The sequence below is a fragment of the Chanos chanos genome, chromosome 9 (assembly GCF_902362185.1).
Source record: "Chanos chanos chromosome 9, fChaCha1.1, whole genome shotgun sequence".
Taxonomy (NCBI): Eukaryota; Metazoa; Chordata; class Actinopteri; order Gonorynchiformes; family Chanidae; genus Chanos; species Chanos chanos.
Genome location: NC_044503.1, coordinates 37,073,824 through 37,092,998, shown reverse-complemented (window position 1 = coordinate 37,092,998; position 19,175 = coordinate 37,073,824). Strand labels below are relative to the sequence as shown.

The 19,175-nt window shown below is 40.6% G+C and overlaps 1 pseudogene; it reads right to left on the bottom strand.

Moving 5' to 3' along the window:
* Positions 1-4,030: 4,030 nt before the first annotated feature.
* The window catches only part of LOC115821737 (NACHT, LRR and PYD domains-containing protein 3-like), a 29,218-nt pseudogene continuing 14,073 nt past the window's right edge, over positions 4,031-19,175 (bottom strand).

Below are 19,175 nucleotides of genomic sequence, written 5' to 3'. Positions count from 1 at the left end.
ATAGAACATGGAGAATATTGTGAAATAAAAGTATGTAACACTGTAAACATCAGTACTGAATAATGAGAGCAGTGAAACAGTTTGATGAGTGTTAGTATATGACAGTGGTAGTGAAAGAGTTTGAGGAGTGTTAGTATATGACAGTGGTAGTGTAGTGTAGTGTTTGAGGAGTGTTAGTATATGACAGTGGTAGTGTTGTGAAAGAGTTTGAGGAGTGTTAGTATATGACAGTGGTAGTGTAGTGAAAGAGTGTGAGGAGTGTTAGTATATGACAGTGGTAGTGTAGTGAAAGAGTTTGAGGAGTGTTAGTATATGACAGTGGTAGTGTAGTGTTTGAGGAGTGTTAGTATATGACAGTGGTAGTGTAGTGAAAGAGTTTGAGGAGTGTTAGTATATGACAGTGGTAGTGTAGTGAAAGAGTTTGAGGAGTGTTAGTATATGACAGTGGTAGTGTAGTGAAAGAGTGTGAGGAGTGTTAGTATATGACAGTGGTAGTGAAAGAGTGTGAGGAGTGTTAGTATATGACAGTGGTAGTGAACGAGTGTGAGGAGTGTTAGTATATGACAGTGGTAGTGTAGTGAAAGAGTTTGAGGAGTGTTAGTATATGACAGTGGTAGTGTAGTGAAAGAGTTTGAGGAGTGTTAGTATATGACAGTGGTAGTGTAGTGAAAGAGTTTGAGGAATGTTAGTATATGACAGTGGTAGTGTAGTGAAAGAGTTTGAGGAGTGTTAGTATATGACAGTGGTAGTGTAGTGTTTGAGGAGTGTTAGTATATGACAGTGGTTGTGTAGTGAAAGAGTTTGAGGAGTGTTAGTATATGACAGTGTTAGTGAAAGAGTTTGAGGAGTATTAGTATATGACAGTGGTAGTGTAGTGTTTGAGGAGTGTTAGTATATGACAGTGGTAGTGAAAGAGTTTGAGGAGTATTAGTATATGACAGTGGTAGTGTAGTGAAAGAGTTTGAGGAGTGTTAGTATATGACAGTGGTAGTGAAAGAGTTTGAGGAGTGTTAGGATATGACAGTGGTAGTGTAGTGTTTGAGGAGTGTTAGTATATGACAGTGGTAGTGTAGTGAAAGAGTGTGAGGAGTGTTAGTATATGACAGTGTTAGTGTAGTGAAATAGTGTGAGGAGTGTTAGTATATGACAGTGGTAGTGTAGTGAAAGAATTTCCAAGTGACTGAAGATCCAGGATTAAGAAGAAACACAGGGCTTTAATTCTTTCACCCCTTTCATTTTTAACAGTCATTTCATTGGATCTCATTGACTAACACAGTCGTTAACTTCATAATCAATCTGTGTGTTTTTCATTGTTTTTCATTAGAACTGTTTGAGTTTCAAACTCCATACGCAGTTCTTTTAAACATGTTCATTCGCTTCTCTGCTCTCACATGACCCATGAAAGACAGAAACACAACAACAGATAAACAACAGATGAAAGTGAAACTATGTAACATTCTGATATGTGCCCTGTTTACAAGAGAAAAGAACTTTCAGACTATTCATACAGAAATATTACTTTACTTTTATAATTTATAATGCTATCATGTAGTGATAATCATTTATGTTTGTATTCATAAGGAATTTGATGAAAATCCTTTTCTGTATTGTTATGTTGGATATGTTAAAGCCTGTTTCCTGAAGAGAGAGAGAGAAAGAAAGAAAGAAAGGAAGAGAGAGAGAGAGAGAGAGAGAGAGAGAGAGAGAGAGAGAGAGAGAGAGAGAGAGAGAGAGAGGAGGTTTGACAGCATTCCTCTGTCAGATCACCAGTGAGACATCTGATGCATTTTTATCATTTTCTCCATTGCTGAGGAATGTTGAACATATGTCAGTTGAAGAAGACATATACACACTGTGTGTGTGTGTGTATGTGTGTGTGTGAGTGTGTGTATGTGCGTGTGTGCGCGTGTGTGCGTGTGTGAGTGTGTGTTTTGCATTGTTCCCTCAATCTGTTTTAAGAACTGTGAGTACATCTTATTAAATCCTTGTTGGGGTTTCCATACTACCCATAATTCCCTGCTTGACCTCATGGGTAATCTGAACCCATCGTCTCAGTTTTCATTGTAATGGTATTGGATGCAGCTGGAAAGCCAAATACCTGATACACTGATGACTCAATTTTCGCCATGAAACCGCGGAAAAATCCAAACACTCTCTAATTCTCTAATGCTCTCCAATTCTGTCTCTAGCAGCGGATGTTGCCAGCAGCAGTTCGCTCTGGCAGCAGTTCAGTAGCGGCTCTCTCTAGCAGTGGGTGTCTCTAGCGGGTGTTCCTACCTGCATAAAGAGACAACGTTACTTTCTGGCATTGGATCTCTCTGGCAAGTGATCCTACCTGCATAAAGAGACACCATTGCTCTGCGGAAGAAAAGAGCTAAGAAACAACGAGGCGGGATATTTGCACCGAACTTCCAGCCTATGTTTAATGTACTTTCTCTCTCGCAGTTGTGACTTTAACTTCAACCGGCTAACACTGTAACGCACACAGTATTCGACGGAGGAAAAGGCGACCGGATCCCTTTTTTTTCTTAAAACATCGATGAACTAACTCAAGAACCCTTCAAGATCATCGGACGAGCGACGGAGCCCCGAAGATCTTCAAGCGACAAGGAAAAGAACTCCCTGGACCTGCGAATCTTACTGCTCATCAGGCCACCAAAGACGCATCTTCGATCCCCACGCAATGAGCGATTCAAAGTAAGGCTGGCATCTGAGCACACTTTAGATTTAAGGTTGTATGTAGTTGACGTGAAGAAAGTGTCGTTATTTTAATTCTTTTGTGATTTGAATGTACACACTATCTCACGCACAATTCGATTTTTGCGGCTTGTTATTTTCCTTTGTTTATGACTCATGAGGAATAGATCTTGCATGCGTTCTTTCTCTCTCTCTAACTCCCCTTGTCTGAATGCACACCTCCAACACTGGGATTACAGTGCGAGTTAAGGGTTGGGTAGGGCTGTTGGGTTTAGGGCCTACTTGAGACTAGCTCTTAAATCGATCCGTTTACTTGGCGGCCAACGGATTTTCGTTTTGAAATGAGAAAACCAAAATCAGGACACAGGCTATTTCCCGACAACCATTTAGAAATAGGGAAACGTATAGCCTGTAGGGTTTTAATAATAAAACTGGAAAACAAAAAAACGACCTGTCATCTGATTTTCTTTGTGTTTATGAATGGAAATCACCAAATTAAATTACGTGTGAATTAAAATCTTTCTCAATTTTGCGTCGATGTGATTATTTCAGTGTGTGACTCAGTGTGTGTCTCTGGGTCGCAAACATACATCACTAAATGAAGTGTGTGTAAATTACGTGTTTGGCCATTTATTTTATTATAAACTTGCGGCAACTTTACCAGAGGCTTGCCAGAAGTGTTTGCCAGAAAGCCGTTTTTGTATTAGAATGTAAGTTCTTGAAATGTTCCACTCTCCAGTAAGTACTGATGCACTTATGCATAATCTTTCCTAACCAATATTTAATAAAGTCAGCGGTCAGATTCACACAAGCAAATGAAAATGGAATTCTAATTGTGGAGTTACAGTTTTTAAAAGCATGGCAGTTGTTTTGATTGTGTCTCTTGACTATTATGTGTAGGTAAGTCTCTTCAAGATAAGGTCTAGTGTCCTCTTTCAATTACACAAATCAGTTTTATGAAAAATTAAATTAGGCCTATTATGTAAATTAGTGGACCATCGAAACATTCAATACAAACGGTGACATCTATTCAGTGTTTAGGGTTGCCACTTTATGACAGATCATGTCTTAAGAAGTCAGTAACGAAAATTCGGAAGCCCCCAAATACTATGCAGATATCACAGCTCGTTTTTACATATGTCGATCGCCCACTTACGATATAATACTCGAAGAATCACACACTCACTCTCGCTCGTTACTGACTTCTTAAGACATGATTTTATGTATGTTATTTTACATATGTTTGTGACTAAGGGACGCACACGCATCACGTAACGCTATGGCAGTCAACCAGGTACCTCCACTCCTGGGAAAAACCCCAAGAGCTGTTTCTTTACTCCACCAGGAGCACGCAGGAGATGCTTGACTCGCCAAAACACAGCCTCACCAATGATGTGTCCACACGCTGGAGCTCCAGTTCTGACATGGTTGAGCGGTGTCTTGAACAGCAAGCTGCTGTTTACTCTACACTAACTGTCAGTCTGTCTGACCAGTAGGTCAGCTTCACAGAGAATGAGATTGAGATTATGAGGCCATTGAAGACAATCATTACAGTATTGAGACTGAAATAACACCATCTCTTTTAACGATCCTACCACTCAAAACAGTGATCCTGAAATCCATGGAACCAAATGATGACGACACTCCCACTGTCAGGGAAATGAAGCCTGTCAATCAGAGAAAACCTGTCAAACAGACACTCTGACCCTGGGCTTCAGGACTTCCTTCACTAATCCACTGCTCTGGATCCAAGGGTCAAGACACTTCCTGACTTGGATTCTGCCTGTCATCAAACAATCTATGAAGATCTCAGCAACACACAAGTTCTGAACACAGCAGAACAGGTCTGTATTATGTTGACATTTTCATGTTTTTAAAAGACCTCCTCTCAAGTCTTAACTGAACATATCACTGTTAGAATGGTCAGTGAAGTGACTAATTGTGAACTGGTTTGGTTTTGGTCATTTAATACTGCAGGGGGAGACCAGAGAGATGACAGAGGCCGATCCATTAACTGAACATATCACTGTTAGGTGTCTGGGAGTTAAAAGGTGAAGATTCATTTCAGACCAGCACTACATCCCCTTTAATGACCACTGGTGTTAAACATACTGAGTCATTTTATCATTTAATGAAAGTCTAATCTTCAACAACAATCTCTTTCTCTTCTCTCTGTTTATGATTGGACATTTCTCCTTGGTCCTCAGTTTTCATTAGGTCCCCAGTTTGTGTGTTGATGGTGTTTGCTGCCATCTAGTGGACATGTACCATCTACCATCCAGTTCACACTGTCAGAGCAGGCACTGTCTGACATTCAGTCCTGTATGAGGGTTCCTTACACAATGTGTAAAGGTTACAATGAGAAATCAACATCAAAAATGTTTTAATACTTCTGTTTTTCATGAGTTCTTACTTTCTTTCTTTTTTATTGACATGTTTGTATGTAAATGTATGTGAGGATACATATACAGTAAATAACCCTTATTACAAGTAAAAAAAACCTTGAAATACAGATGTGTGTGTGTGTGTGTGTGTGTGAGAGAGAGAGAGAGAGAGAGAGAGAGAGAGAGAATATAAAAATGTTTTATGATGACCTAGGACTGAAAATTAGTGTGTCAGGAAACTTTGGTCTGGCAGTGAATTCACTGAAAGAAAAGGCCTGTGCAATCAGAGAGAAGTTCTACGAGACTGATTCCAGTTAGAATTTGGTCAAAACTATGTGACAGTGTAGTCCTGCCAGTGGCCTTATATGGAAGTGATGTATGGGCTCCACTCAGTCAGCATGACTACACTAGATGGGAGAAGCATCCAGCTGAAGCCCTGCATGAAGAATTCTGCTGAACAACTCTAAACATCCAAAGAAAAACACCAAACAATGCATACAGGGCTGGATTAGGACGATATCCATTGGCTTTAAACATTATAAAAAAGGGCACTCAGATTCTGGATGCATCTCAAATCAAGTCCCAAAACAGCAGTTCAGTTTCATACACTTCAATCCCAAGAGCTGAACCCTGAAAAGAGTCCACTAAGTCAGCTGGTTCTGAGACTAACTAATCATCTAACACCTAACAATATCAGATCTCAGATCAGCACTGCTTCACAAACATAAATCAGAGTCAACCAAACTGTTCAACAAAATAAAACGATTTATCTGGAACACTGGAACAGCCGAGCTAAAACACAAAACAAGCTTACCTGCTATCTGGCCCTAAAACGAGAATGCAAACTGGCTGAATATCTCGTTACTGTCTGAGATATGAAGCACAGACGAGTCCTTACCAGACTAAGGATGTTTGATCACATTACACCTGTCCTGGCTTCCCTTCATTAACTCCCAATTCATGCAAGGACAGATTTTAAGGTCCTGTTATTGACAATTAAAATTTCATGTGGGCTTGCATCAACCTACCTGTCTGACTAAATTGCAACCTATAACCTGTAATGTATGACCCATAACCTATGACCCTGCTGCTTTAGAGGTCTCTCACAGTTTCTCTCCTCTCTCTCTCTCTCTCTCTCTCTCTCTCTCCTCTGCTCTCTGTCTCGACCGTGTTCTTCTCTCTGACCAACCCCTTCTCCTCTGGCTGGGTGAGTGGTTGTTGTCTGTGTCTGGCTGCATAGACGTGACTCTCATCTTTAGGTGGGGGCTTGACTTTGTCCCCATGCCCTGTGGTCCCTGGCCCTGCTGGGCCCTGCATGGCCCTGCTCCTCCTGCACCCTCCACAGCCATTAGCTTTGCTCTGTTAATGCATCTATGCACTACATATTCTTTATCTGCTTTATTAAGTCCTGATACACCACTAATGCCCCCCCCCCCCCAAATCTTCTCTGTGTGTGTGAGTGTGTGTGTTTGTGTCTCATATGCTTGAGCATGAATGCCTTGTGTGAGTGTGACTGTCTTCTTACCAGGTGTGGCCCCGCCCCCCCTTCATCCCTCTCTGTCGGCCTCCTCCTCATCATCTTTATTTGGTCTTTTTGTTAGTGTCTTTTCTCTTGCATTATGACTGTATTACTTGTAATTGCCCTCTGGGGCAGCACCTATTGCAAACCTGTCTGGCCATGAAGGGGTCTCCTCTCTCTGTGGTCCTTCTCAAGATTTCTTCCATTTTTTTCCCCCTGTTACACCTGGGTTTTTTGGGGGGAGTTTTTTCTTGCCCGCTATGAGGATTAAGTCAGGGGGTGTGGTGCTGTTTTGTTTGTTGTGAACCTGTGGGCATGTTAAGCCCTTTGAAACTGTGAACACTGGTATCGGGCTCTAAAATAAACTTGAACGTGAGCTGCGTTGATGACGTCGTGAGGGATCCATACGTATTGTCAAACCAGACAACAGTTAGATTACCTCTGCTCTCCTTGGCCTCCTGGATCAGCTGGTTGAAGACACCCGTGTCCAGGTGTCCTGGGTTACAGAAGATCAGGTCAGGAGAGGGAGGACCAATATGGAGACTGAGCGGCTTCACGTTGACATGGTCATAATGACATCATCTATCTGGATCTCTGATATACATATGTATCGGCTTCACCAAAAGCACCTCAGTAAATCACAGTATGGCCTGGTAGTGATGACATCTTAATGACTTTATTTTGATGTTTATATTATGCACAGAGAGTGACTGATTGTAGATCAGAAATAAAGAGCAGATCATTTTTATTGTTTTTAGCTAATAAACAGTCACATTCAAAATGGTGACAAAATGCAAAAACAAACAAAACAAACAATGAATTTTGTAACAGAAGTTATAAGAATATTTCTAAGTTTCAATATTGCCTTATCGCTTATTTATCAATCCATTATATCAAGTATATCAAGTAAACAAAAGCATTTAGCTAACTGAGAATTTAAACCGCCACAGAAAGGGGGATGCATAACATTTTTCTTTCTTTTCTATTTTTTTTATTTCAAGCATTCGTAGAATTTCCAAGGGGTTTTCAGACAACATGTTAAAAGATATTTATTGTCTGATACAATTACGCTCACTTTGTGGCAATAAGAGCCATGTCCCTTATAATAAAATATTTAAAAAAAAAAAAAGAAACATGGCGTCTGCATACGGGCCATGATCCGTGTCTATAAATACCTGGCCCAGGTAACATTGCGCTCTCTCCTCCACTTCCTCTGCCTGGTGTGTCACGCTTGTGCGTTTTAGAACACCTTGAGGTATCTGCGCTGTTAGGACGCGCTTGGTTTTTTGTTTTTTTTTTGAGTATCGGAGAGAGAGCGAGGTTTTCTTTTCCTCCATTCTTAGCCTTTTTGAACCAGAACAAGTTCAACCGGTAAGCCGTGTTCAGTTCCTGCTTACGATTTTATTGTGATTTTTTTTTTAATCGTATTTAGCAGGTGACACGGCAGCGGTGAGACGAATCTTTTTTTTTAAAAGACTGGTTCCATACTGACCGCTCTTTAGAAGCCGTAACCTTGGGCTACGGCTTGGGGTTTTTTTTTCCGAAAGGGGTTTTTGTTAACCTAGGGATAGCTCTTCTGTTCTCCGTTTATTTCAGTTTTGTTTTATTTTATTGTTATTTTCCTATGGCGCCCGGGGTGCCCTCTTACTGTTGATGTATTTTGAAATTGTGTTTAAAGTTATTCTGTTACGGCAATTTTAAAGGTCGGATTGTCGTATTACTTGTATTATTTTGAACGCAATTGTTTGGAAATTGTTTTTTTTTTTTTTGAAAGCTTGCGGTCAGGATTTCTTTTCTTTTCTTTAGACCAATAAAAAAATAATCGCATAACTGTGCCCGTTGTGTTTGGCTCACTGTAGTTTCGGCCGGCATCATTAACACTTATTATTATAATATTTTTATTTTTTTAACTACTCTGTCTGAGTGGTGGTGGATTTCACCTGGCGCCCGAACTGTTAAAATTGAAATAGTCCCACTACCGTCACAACTTGTCTATACTAAAACTTGAATTATCATTGTAAGGATAGTTGGTCCAATTAATAGAGAGGGGGGGTGAGAGAGATGGTGTGTGTGTGTGTGAAAAAGAGAGAGAGAGAGAGAGGGAGGGAAAAAAGAGAGCATATGTGTGAATTGGAAGAGGCAGGTAGTGTTAGTGTTTGAGAGAGTGAGTGTGTGTCTGTATTTGAGAGAGAGAGACTGAGAGAGAGAGAGAGAGAGTGTGTGTGAGAGAGAAAGAAACAGAGGGAGAGAGAGAAAGAGTGTGTGTGTGTGTGTTCAGCATCAGGAACACTTTCAATGTTTTTATATGTAATGATATTTTATTTGTGTCTTTATCTCTGACATGTGCATGTTTATATTGTGTTTGTAACAAAATAAAAACAAACAAGAATTTAAAAGTGAATGGACAGGAATTTCTGAAAAAACAAAGAAAAACAAACAAATCTCTACAAAACTTTGTAAATGAATGAATAATTGTTTATTATTACAGTCACAGATTTCTGATACATCAATAAAACTCTGACTGTACTTTATACACACACTTGTGTGTGAGTGTCCAAGTGGAAGTGTAAATAAATGTAAATGATACATATGAACATTGTGTGTGTCCATGTGAAAAAGAGAAAAAGAATGTGTGTGTATTTCAGAGTGTGTGTGTTTATTTATTTTATCTGACACAGAGACACTGAGGAGTCATAATAAACTCTAAACCCAGCATAGAGGGGTTCAGTGAATGTGCAGTGGAATGTGTGTATGTGTGTGAGTGTGTGTGTGTCAGAGGAGACACTGTAGAAGGACACAGTTCCAGACGACCAGTCCAGATACACTCCTACTCTGCATGTGTGTGAGGGGTGGTGAGGTATGACAGTTTCCTGATTATTGTGACGGGCAAAGTCACTGTTACCACGGAACCACAGACTCCAGGACTTTTCATTGAGTCCAAACACACAGTCATCACTCTCTCCTTTCCTCCCAGTTCCTTTATATGTCACTGATATTTCAACACCATTATCTCCACTCCACTCAGTTTCCCAGTAACAGCGTCCAGTCAGACTCTCTCTACACATGACCTGACACCAGTAATCAAATCTCTCTGGATGGTCAGGATACGACTGATTCTCTCTCACATATGTCACCTTTCTGTTCCCCTCAGACAGAGAGAGTTGTATGTTTACTGTGTTTGGGTCCAGTGTGAGATCACAGGCATCTACAGAGAAGAAGAGAAATTAGAGGAGAAAACACATCACACACTCTCAACTCTGTGTGTGTGTGTTTGTACTTACACTCTATTAGTTCTTGTCGTTTTCTAATCCAATGAACACTGAAACACAGAAAACACAGATCAGATAATGAATGAGACACACACACACACACACACATACAAACGCACACAAGTTCTCTTCCTCCCTCTTCGGGGGAGATGAACCTGTTCACTCCTATAGGCGCATGCGCAATAATGCATGTGTGCTTTACATATTAAGGCAATACTTTATATTTGTATTCTGTTTACTCCGTTTAGAAATCACACACACACACGCAACACAAGTTTCAAGTAACTACCTCAAGTTCATGATCGAGTGAAAATAAAGAATCCTTAATACAAGACTGGTGACTGGAACCCCTCTCTTACAACAAGGCTAGAGTTCTAACCGGACTCTCTACAGTGATTTGAACTATCCTATCAGCATAGACTCCCACTTGTAACAAACACACACACACACACAAACACACACACACACAAATAATCTCTCTCTCACACAAACACATACAAATACAAATCAGGTACCTCTCTCACACAGACACCAAAACACACACACACACACACCTGTAGCTAAAGAATACTAACCTATCCCTAACCGTCACCCTAACCCTAACCAAAGAAACATTTTGACACTGTTTGGTTTACCAATAACAACAATGTACTTTAGAAAAACATAGTTTACTTAGTGAGGAACAGCATTTTTCTGAGTCATGAGTGAGCAGTCAGGTCGCAACCCCCCGTGAGCTAGCTGTGCCACACACACACACACACACACACACACGCATGGATGCGCACACACACACACACACACACACGCACACACAAACACAGTCACATACAGCCAAATACACACCCCACTCTCTCCTACAGACACACATGAATACAGAGATAATTACTCTTTCACACACACTTAATCTCTTTCTCATAAAGATATGTACAATAAAACACACGCTCACATCCTCATCTGTATACACACACACATACATGTTCCCTCTCTTTTACACACATAAAAATTCTCTCTCTCTCTTTCACACACACACAGTCCTGTTCTACATACTTGAGTGTGTCCAGTCGACAGTGTGGATCCTTCTTTCTGTCAGAGAACAGCTTCATTCCTGTGTGATTGTAGCTCAGATCCAGTTCTCTCAGGTGTGAGGGGTTTGAACTCAGAGCTGAAGCCAGAGAAGAACAACCTTCCTCTGTCTCTAAACAACCAGACAACCTACAGAGAGAGAGAGAGAGAGAGAGAGAGAGAGAGAGAGAGAGAGAGAGAGAGAGAGAGAGAGAGAGAGAGAGAGAGAGAGAGAGAGAGAGAAAGATTCAGTGTTAGTGGTAAGATACAATTATAATAATAATAATAATAATAATAATAATAACAATACAGGTTTATTTAGAGTCCTGTAACACCATTTATAGTGTCAAAGGGCTTTCCATGTCCATAACAAACTAATATCAAAGTTATGTTATCCATAAGCTAGAGAAAATAGTTGATAGTTTGGTTTTAGTTATCAAGAGAATTTGCCTCCCTAATTTCTAATGACATGGAGAGTGTGTATGAGTGTTTCAGTGTAATCCCTGATGCCCTGAGAGTGGTGATAACTGATTAACTGCTGATTTAAACACAAGACACAGCACAGGAAACAAACTCATCTTTATGGCTATGACTGATAACCACCCACCATCTGACCAAAAGATTAAGACAGAAACAACATCACTGAGAGAGAGAGAGATTTTAGAGTTTGGGATGTGAATCTAAAGGTTTTAAACATATGAAACAGCTCCTGATCTGGGCTGTGTAGTTATTAGAGCAGCAAAGAGGACATATGACCTGTTTCAATCTTTTTTATCCTTTCACCAGGAAGAATGAGATGTGATTAACTGTGTGGGTAAAGTTCTCACTTTTTATGGACTATAGTTTCTGTGTTTTCCCTTCTAGTCAGAATATCTGGTCTAGTTAGTGTAGTCAGGTTTCCTTTGGCTCTGCCACCTTTTTCTTTTGTAGTTCAGTGTGTGTTTTTCGGCAGACAGTTAGGGTGGTTTTTGTTTTACTAGTTTCATTTCTTTGGCACCGTGTGGTGTCCTCTCCCACCTTCGTGTGGTTTTTTTTTGTGTGTCCTTGTAAATATCTCTGTAAATATGTTGTATATAGCACTTTGTAAATATTCCCAAATATATTGTGCACTTTCTTTTACACTGACTCCCCGTGTCCTTGTTTTCCTCCCCCATCACACCGTCCCAAAACCAGCACAAGTGGTGGGTCCTTTATGCTACGTTCCCCTACATACCCCTAGACACCACACTCCACCAGGGACATAACAATGGTAAAAGACTGTCCATAACTACAGAGAGTCAAAATCATATCGTTTTTTTTAAATGGCTGATGACATCATAGCAACACAAACACTTCATCTGAGAAATAAATGTAGCAGTTATGTAAATAAAAGCAATGTCATATTTGGGACAGTCAGTTTTCACTTTGGGATAGTTGAGACAAAGTTTCAGGAAAGTTCTAGGACGTTTCTGAAAAAAGTTAGTCTGCATCCCTGCTTAAACAGCAATTCAGACAAAACATATTATAAATATTGTATTTCCAATGACTGACTAATACTGACCTCAGTACCTCCAGTTTACAGTGTGGATTCTTCAGTCCCACACAGAGAAACTTCACTCCTGAATCCTGAAGGTCATTGTTACTCAGGTCCAGTTCTCTCAGGGGACAGTTTACTGACTGTAGAACTGAGGCTATAGATGAACAGGACTGTTCAGTGAGTTTACAACCAGCAAGTCTGGAGAGAGAGAGAGAGAGAGAGAGAGAGAGAGAGAGAGAGAGAGAGACATAACAAACACAGATATTTATCTTCACAGTCATATTCACATGTTCATATATATTCAACTAGGTGACAGTAGTCAACCAAAGTGACATAACAATAACACGACTAGTTGACTAGTTTTAAAATAATCACCATCTGATCCAAGATCCAAACACGTTCCAGTCAACACGTTTGTTAACTATCAAAATTGATCTGTAAGTGAAGTATAAGGCAAATGACTAGAGATCAACATTCATTCCCAACATAATAACCTGTCCCCTCACTTTCTCGCTCTATATACTGTCTTCTACCGTATACGGCTAAACCCCTGAATCACACTATTAAGTCTCCACTGCTTTCTCAAAGGCGTACTTCTCTATTTTACCAACAAGTTCAGTTGTCCATTTATTTAAAACCCTTTACTGCGTTAATGACCAATGTGAACACAGCAAACTACAGAATCTGCTGGAGAAAAGTAGATTTCAGTCAGAGATTTCTCCGGTCTTCGACTGAAAGTGGACACGCTGTGTCTGGAGAGAGAATCCCCTCACATACTATAGCTAACGAGTCAGATGCTAACTACAAAACTGTTTAAACACACATCTAAAGCACATTAGTCACCTTATAAGGTGACTAAAATAAAAATTCATTTTATGTTGCTTGAGGGAACAAGACTCGGAGAACTCGCTCGGTCTTTTACGTTTCTGTTCCTGCAGTTCGCGGGTTTGATAAATGAGTCTCTCGGTTTTCTGTCAGGGTTGGAATAATAATCTCCTCACATGCTACAGCTAACGTGTCACAGACTAAATAGAAAACCATTTGAGCTCAAATAAAGACGGATAGTCGAAATATTTGTCTGATGATCTCTTCATTCAAATACACAGAAAGGATACGTACATTGTGTGTAAGGACAAAGTAAGTGGACTGTACTGTTGTAATTTCAAGCTTTTTCAGTGCCGGTTACATTTACTCTGTGTCAGATCTGAAAAGAAAATCCCCGCACATGCTGTAGCTAACATGTGTCTCAGACAAATAAGAAAACCGCTTAAACACAAATCTAAACGGATAATTTAAATATTTCGCCGATTACTAATGCATCAGATTTCACAAAACACATACTTACATTGTGTTTTAACGTATTTAGGACGAAGAAAGTGGAGTGGATTGCAGTTATTTCCAATCTTTTCTGACAATGACTGTTACTTCTACTTTTACCTAAGAAACTTGCCGTGCGCGTGTAACGGTAGCCACAGAGTAGAGTGCATTGCTAACATAGGTGCCATGAGGTATAGGGGGGATGAGTGCTGCGCAGTGAGTATATCTCACTCGCAGGTTCGAGTCCAGTAGTATACAAAGCGGGTAACATTGGTGCCGTGAAGTTTAGGGGGATGAGCACGTGTAACGGTAGCCAGCGAGTAGAGTGCTGCGCAGTGAGTATACCTAGCGACAGACGCTAGCGCCCATGGGTTGTAACCTTCTTGCTAGCACGCCCGCCTCCCATCCCGAGGATCGCCGGTTCGAGTCCAGTGGTAAACACAACGCAGAGCGGGTTACATGCGCTTGCTGTTTTGGCGGACTTCAGAAACTAGTCTCTCGATTTGCTATTGGCTGTGAGGTTGCCAAACGATGACAGCCTAGAATCATCTTTTTTGCTTATTTGATAGATAGATAGATAGATAGATAGATAGATAGATCGATAGATACTTCATTTGTCCCCGTGGGGAAATTGGCTTGCAGCACAATCACAAGGCATTTCATCACAACATCACAGAGTCACTAATAGACCAATAGTCATACTCACACACACACATGTACTCATACACTGTACACATACTCATACACACATATACTCATACACTGTACACATACTCACACACACATGTACTCATACGCTGTACAGATACTCATACTTTGCACCATGCAGTAGATTAGGCTGGCTAGACCAGCTAGACATCCTGCCTATTATTATATACATTACCTGTTTAAAAACTTACTGGCTTGTGGAACAAATTAAAATTTGGATCTATTTTTAACGAATAAAGGGGTGCAATGTCGTTGCCCAGATGGCAACAGTTTAAAAGAAGAGGCAAGGGGGTGCCTGTTGTCACCCACGATGTTGTTTTCCTTATTCATCATCCTGTCTCTGTAAATGCATTCTATACTTGGTCATTTAATCCCAAAAAGTTTATTGGCCGTTGTTAGCATGTTTTCTGACTGTCATTTTCTGGGCCTCAGTAGCATTGCCAAACCAGCAGATGATGCAGAAGGTTAAAACACTTTCAATGAAAGCACAGTAAAACATTTAAAGCATTTTGTTATGGACATTAAGGGATAAACATTTCTTTAAAAAGTACATTCTTTGTTGTGTCTTAGTGTTTATATAGTCAGTCCACAGGTCCCCAGCTTAAGGTCAAGCACAATGACAAGGTACTTATAATTCGTGACAAGTTGTATTGGCTCCCCATTGATAAAGGTTCAAGTAAAAATTCTGAAGCCAATATATCTGTTAAAAGACTGGGTTGAACAGCATTAAAAGCAGATGAGAAGTCTACAGATAAAATCTTGGCATGAGTCTTTGGTTTCTCAAGGTGAGTGTGAGATAAGTGCAATTGAGTCAGAATGGCATCTTCCACCCCCTAGAGGCTTGGTAAGTAAACTGCAGAGGGTCCATGAGGTGCTGTGTTTGTGATACAATGTACCTCTTCACTAGACGCTCAAAGCACTTCACGACCAGCGATATCAATGCTATTGATCTAAAGTCGTTGGGCCGCATGGGTCTGGGAATTTTTGGCACGGGTACAACTGTAGATGTTTTCCTTAGGGTAGAGACCTTTAGAAGATTAAGAGAGGACCTAAAAATGTCAGTAAACACAGGTGCTACTTATACAACACAGTGCATTAGAACACTTCCCCAAATATTGGCCAGACCTGGGCTTTTTTGTGGGTTACAGTCTAAAAAGCTGAAGGACTTCTGATTCCTTGATGGTGAGGTTAGGCTGGGGGGGGGGGGGGGGGGGGGCATCACAGTGGCAGGTTCAGCACTATTGCTACTCTCAAAGCGACAAAAGAAGGTGTTGAGCTGGTTTACCATCTCCAGTCCCTCACTACCATGTAAGATGAGTGTTGGTTTTCCCCTGCTCTTGTGGGGAACATTGGTCATGGTTTTAATTCCCTGCCATGTCTGTCTGGGATCTCCGGATGCCAGAGTGGCCTCTACCTTTTGTTTTGTAGCTGCACTTGTCCAGCTGTATTTGTCTTTTAATCTGTCTCTGGTTGTCCCTTCTAGCTGTTTCATCCTGGTTTCTGTAGGCTTTTTTCTTCTTAATGATAAGTTTCTTTAATTTGTTGGACACCCAAGGCTTATCATTAGGGTAGGTTTTATAGGTCTTAGTAGGTATCACAGAGTCTACACAGAAACTGATGTGATCAGACACTGCTACAACCTGATCATTAATATTAGGGCTATTAAAGACCTCCCATAATGTGCAGTTAAAACATCCCTGTAGAGCCATTATGCTGTGGTTGTTCCATACTTTGACAGGCCTTTTTTGAGGCTTCTCCCTCTCTAGTAGCCTCTGATAGACAGGGTGGAGATAGGCCACACAGTGGTCAGGCGCCCCTAGTGGTGGGAAAAGGGATGCAGTGTAGGCGTCTATGACAGATCCGTAACACATGTCTAAGGCACTTTTTAACCAAACAGTTATTAAAATCTCCAAGAATTTAAACTTGGGTGCATCAGGTGAAAGTGACTCGAGTTTCTGTGAGATATTAAATATCATCTCTAATGCCTTATTAAAATTTGCCTTTGGGTGTATATATACCACAGTGAGGAAATTTTGAGGACACTCCCTGGGCAGATAGAAAGGTCATAGAGAGAGACACACAGCAGCTGGATGTCAGGAGTACACAGGTGCTCTCTCACCACAACTGCCCGACTAGACTCGTCCCTGATGAGGAGACAAACGTCGCCTCCGTGAGCCTTCCCGGTGATATTGGGGTCTCGGAGAAACCTGAAGGCTCCACCTCACTGGACACAATGTTGCTATCCAGCCAAGCCTCAGTTATTGCCAAGACACAGACGCTCTGATACTCGTGCAGGTAGCGGGTATTGACTGACAACTCGTCTGTCTTTGCTCTTAGGGACTGTGTGTTGATGAGCAGGATAGAAGGCAGAGGGAGTTTGTTTTTCAACCCTCTCAGTCGGTGACGAATACCGCCCTTACATCCACGTTTTCACTCTGTCTGTGTAGTACCTCTCTTAGGATCTGTTCTAAGACAGTGCGGTCTGCAACAGCTGAATAGTCCGGAGATTTGTGACTGTGAAACGACAGTAAGAATTCTCTGCTGTATTGGATCTCACAATCGTGTCACCAGCAACATAACTGTGGTTGCGTCCTTGGGTCAGATATGAGTTTAAAATCACCGTAAACAATCCAATCACGCACCATAACGCAAAACCTATAGTTGAAACTTCAGTACAGGCAAGGTGTGAAGTAAGGAGCATAAACAACACGATAAACATCCAAATGCAAAATGTGGAACACAGCAAAGCAGCCACAGAGCAGCGCCCCACAAGTCACCATGGCTGGGATTTGTAGATGTCTGTTCTGAGATCATTCTTTCACTGATATAGTTACGGTTCGGTGATGTTTACGCGTAAATGACTTTAATTTGTTTTCTGCTTCACCCTATCAGTATATTACAATGAGGTCGAAATCTTCAATATGCCTTGTGAGGTTTTTTTTTTTCTTCACCCCCCAACCCCTGCCAACTGTCTCAGTAAAAGACATGTTTGTTGTTTGTGGGTTTATAGGATGGTTGACCATAGAATGACGATGTTTCTTACATAATCATACTGTATGTTTTATTACCATGTAATTTCAGTAAACTACTTCTGGCAATCTCTTTAAATATGAGGTTCCTGATGCCCCTATATAGTAAATGGTTAAATATGAACAAGTAAAATGTAAACTAGTTGTGGAGTACAGTTCTATCCTGTGATGTCTTCTGTCTCACACTTGGACACAGCACAGCAAGATTTCAGCATATAAATCAGCATAACAAGAGATCATTTTAATCCAGACAACAGCAAAAGACACACAAGAAAAGGCATGAAAACTTATAAGTTTAGGTGAATTAATTCAACTAGAGAAAAATTTGCTTAAATTGCTCAAACACACAGTATGAAATTTTTGGACATGGGATGAGCGCAAGTTGTAATTAACTGTACACTTTAAACTGGAGAGACTAATGAAAATTTAAATAAGAAATAAGCGATCAAAAAGGACAGCACTTACAAAACTGTCAGTCAAGTTCATATTAAAATTGCAAGACCGATTGCAAAGTCCTCTATGAAATTTCATAAATTCTGCTTATATAATGATAGATTGATCAGATTGATTAATGACTCCAGTAATGAATACAGCAAAAAGAGCCGAGATCTGACAGCTTCTCTCACCGGTCACACTGAAGACAGGTTCAGTCTGAATTTTCTGAGATTGATCATCCCCATTGCATGTACTACAGACTTTTTGGGTCTGGGCTTTTTGAGGATCGTTTGCACATTGTTCTTGTCCAGCTTCACACCATCTCCTGAAAGCTTGTCACCAAAAACATGATTTCTCTAACAGCAAACTGACATTTTATTTTGTTCAGCTGTAACCCATGTCTCTGGATGCTGTGAAGCACTTTGGTGAGTCTTTCATTGTGCTTCTCCAGTGTGGACCCCTTAGAACAATGTCATCTACCTAAACACATGCACACCCCATAACACAATGTTGTCTACATAAACACACACACACTGCATAACACAATGTTGTCTACATAAACATAAACACCGTCTATGCACTCAACAATATGTCCCATGGCACAGTGAAATATTTCAGGAGCGGAGGAAATTTCAAACGAAAGCTCCCTTCCAAAGCAAAAAATGCCCAAATGTAGTGCTAAATGTACACTACTTTGTGCTGTACTTTGTGGTCTTCCCTTGTAGAAATCTGAACGTGTTTGCATTAGGTTTGATATTCACATTTAAATCTTTTGGGTCCATGCACATGTGGAGATCAGCACTTTTTTGACACAGACCATTGAATTCACCCATTCTGTGGGCTCTTCCACTTTCTTTATCACTCCTAGAGACACCATTCTGTCTAACTCTTTCTTTAGACAATCTCTAAGTGGCTCTGGGATCCTCCTGGGAGCATGGACTACTGGCTGTATGTCGTCCTTCAATAATATCGTATATGTGAATGCTAGAGTACCAAACCCTTTAAAGACATCTGGAAATCTCTTCACAATTACATCTACACTATGACTCTGATCATTGGAGCTGTTGATACAGTAAACCCTTTTAACTGGGTCTAAGTCCTCACAAGTCTCATCACCCAAAAGTCAGTCACGCCCATCTGATATCACAACAAACAAAAGGTGATCTTCTCTCTCCTTTACTTTAACTCTGAGTCTGTATGTGCCCTTAGTTTCCATGTGTTGTCCACTGTAGGCCTTGA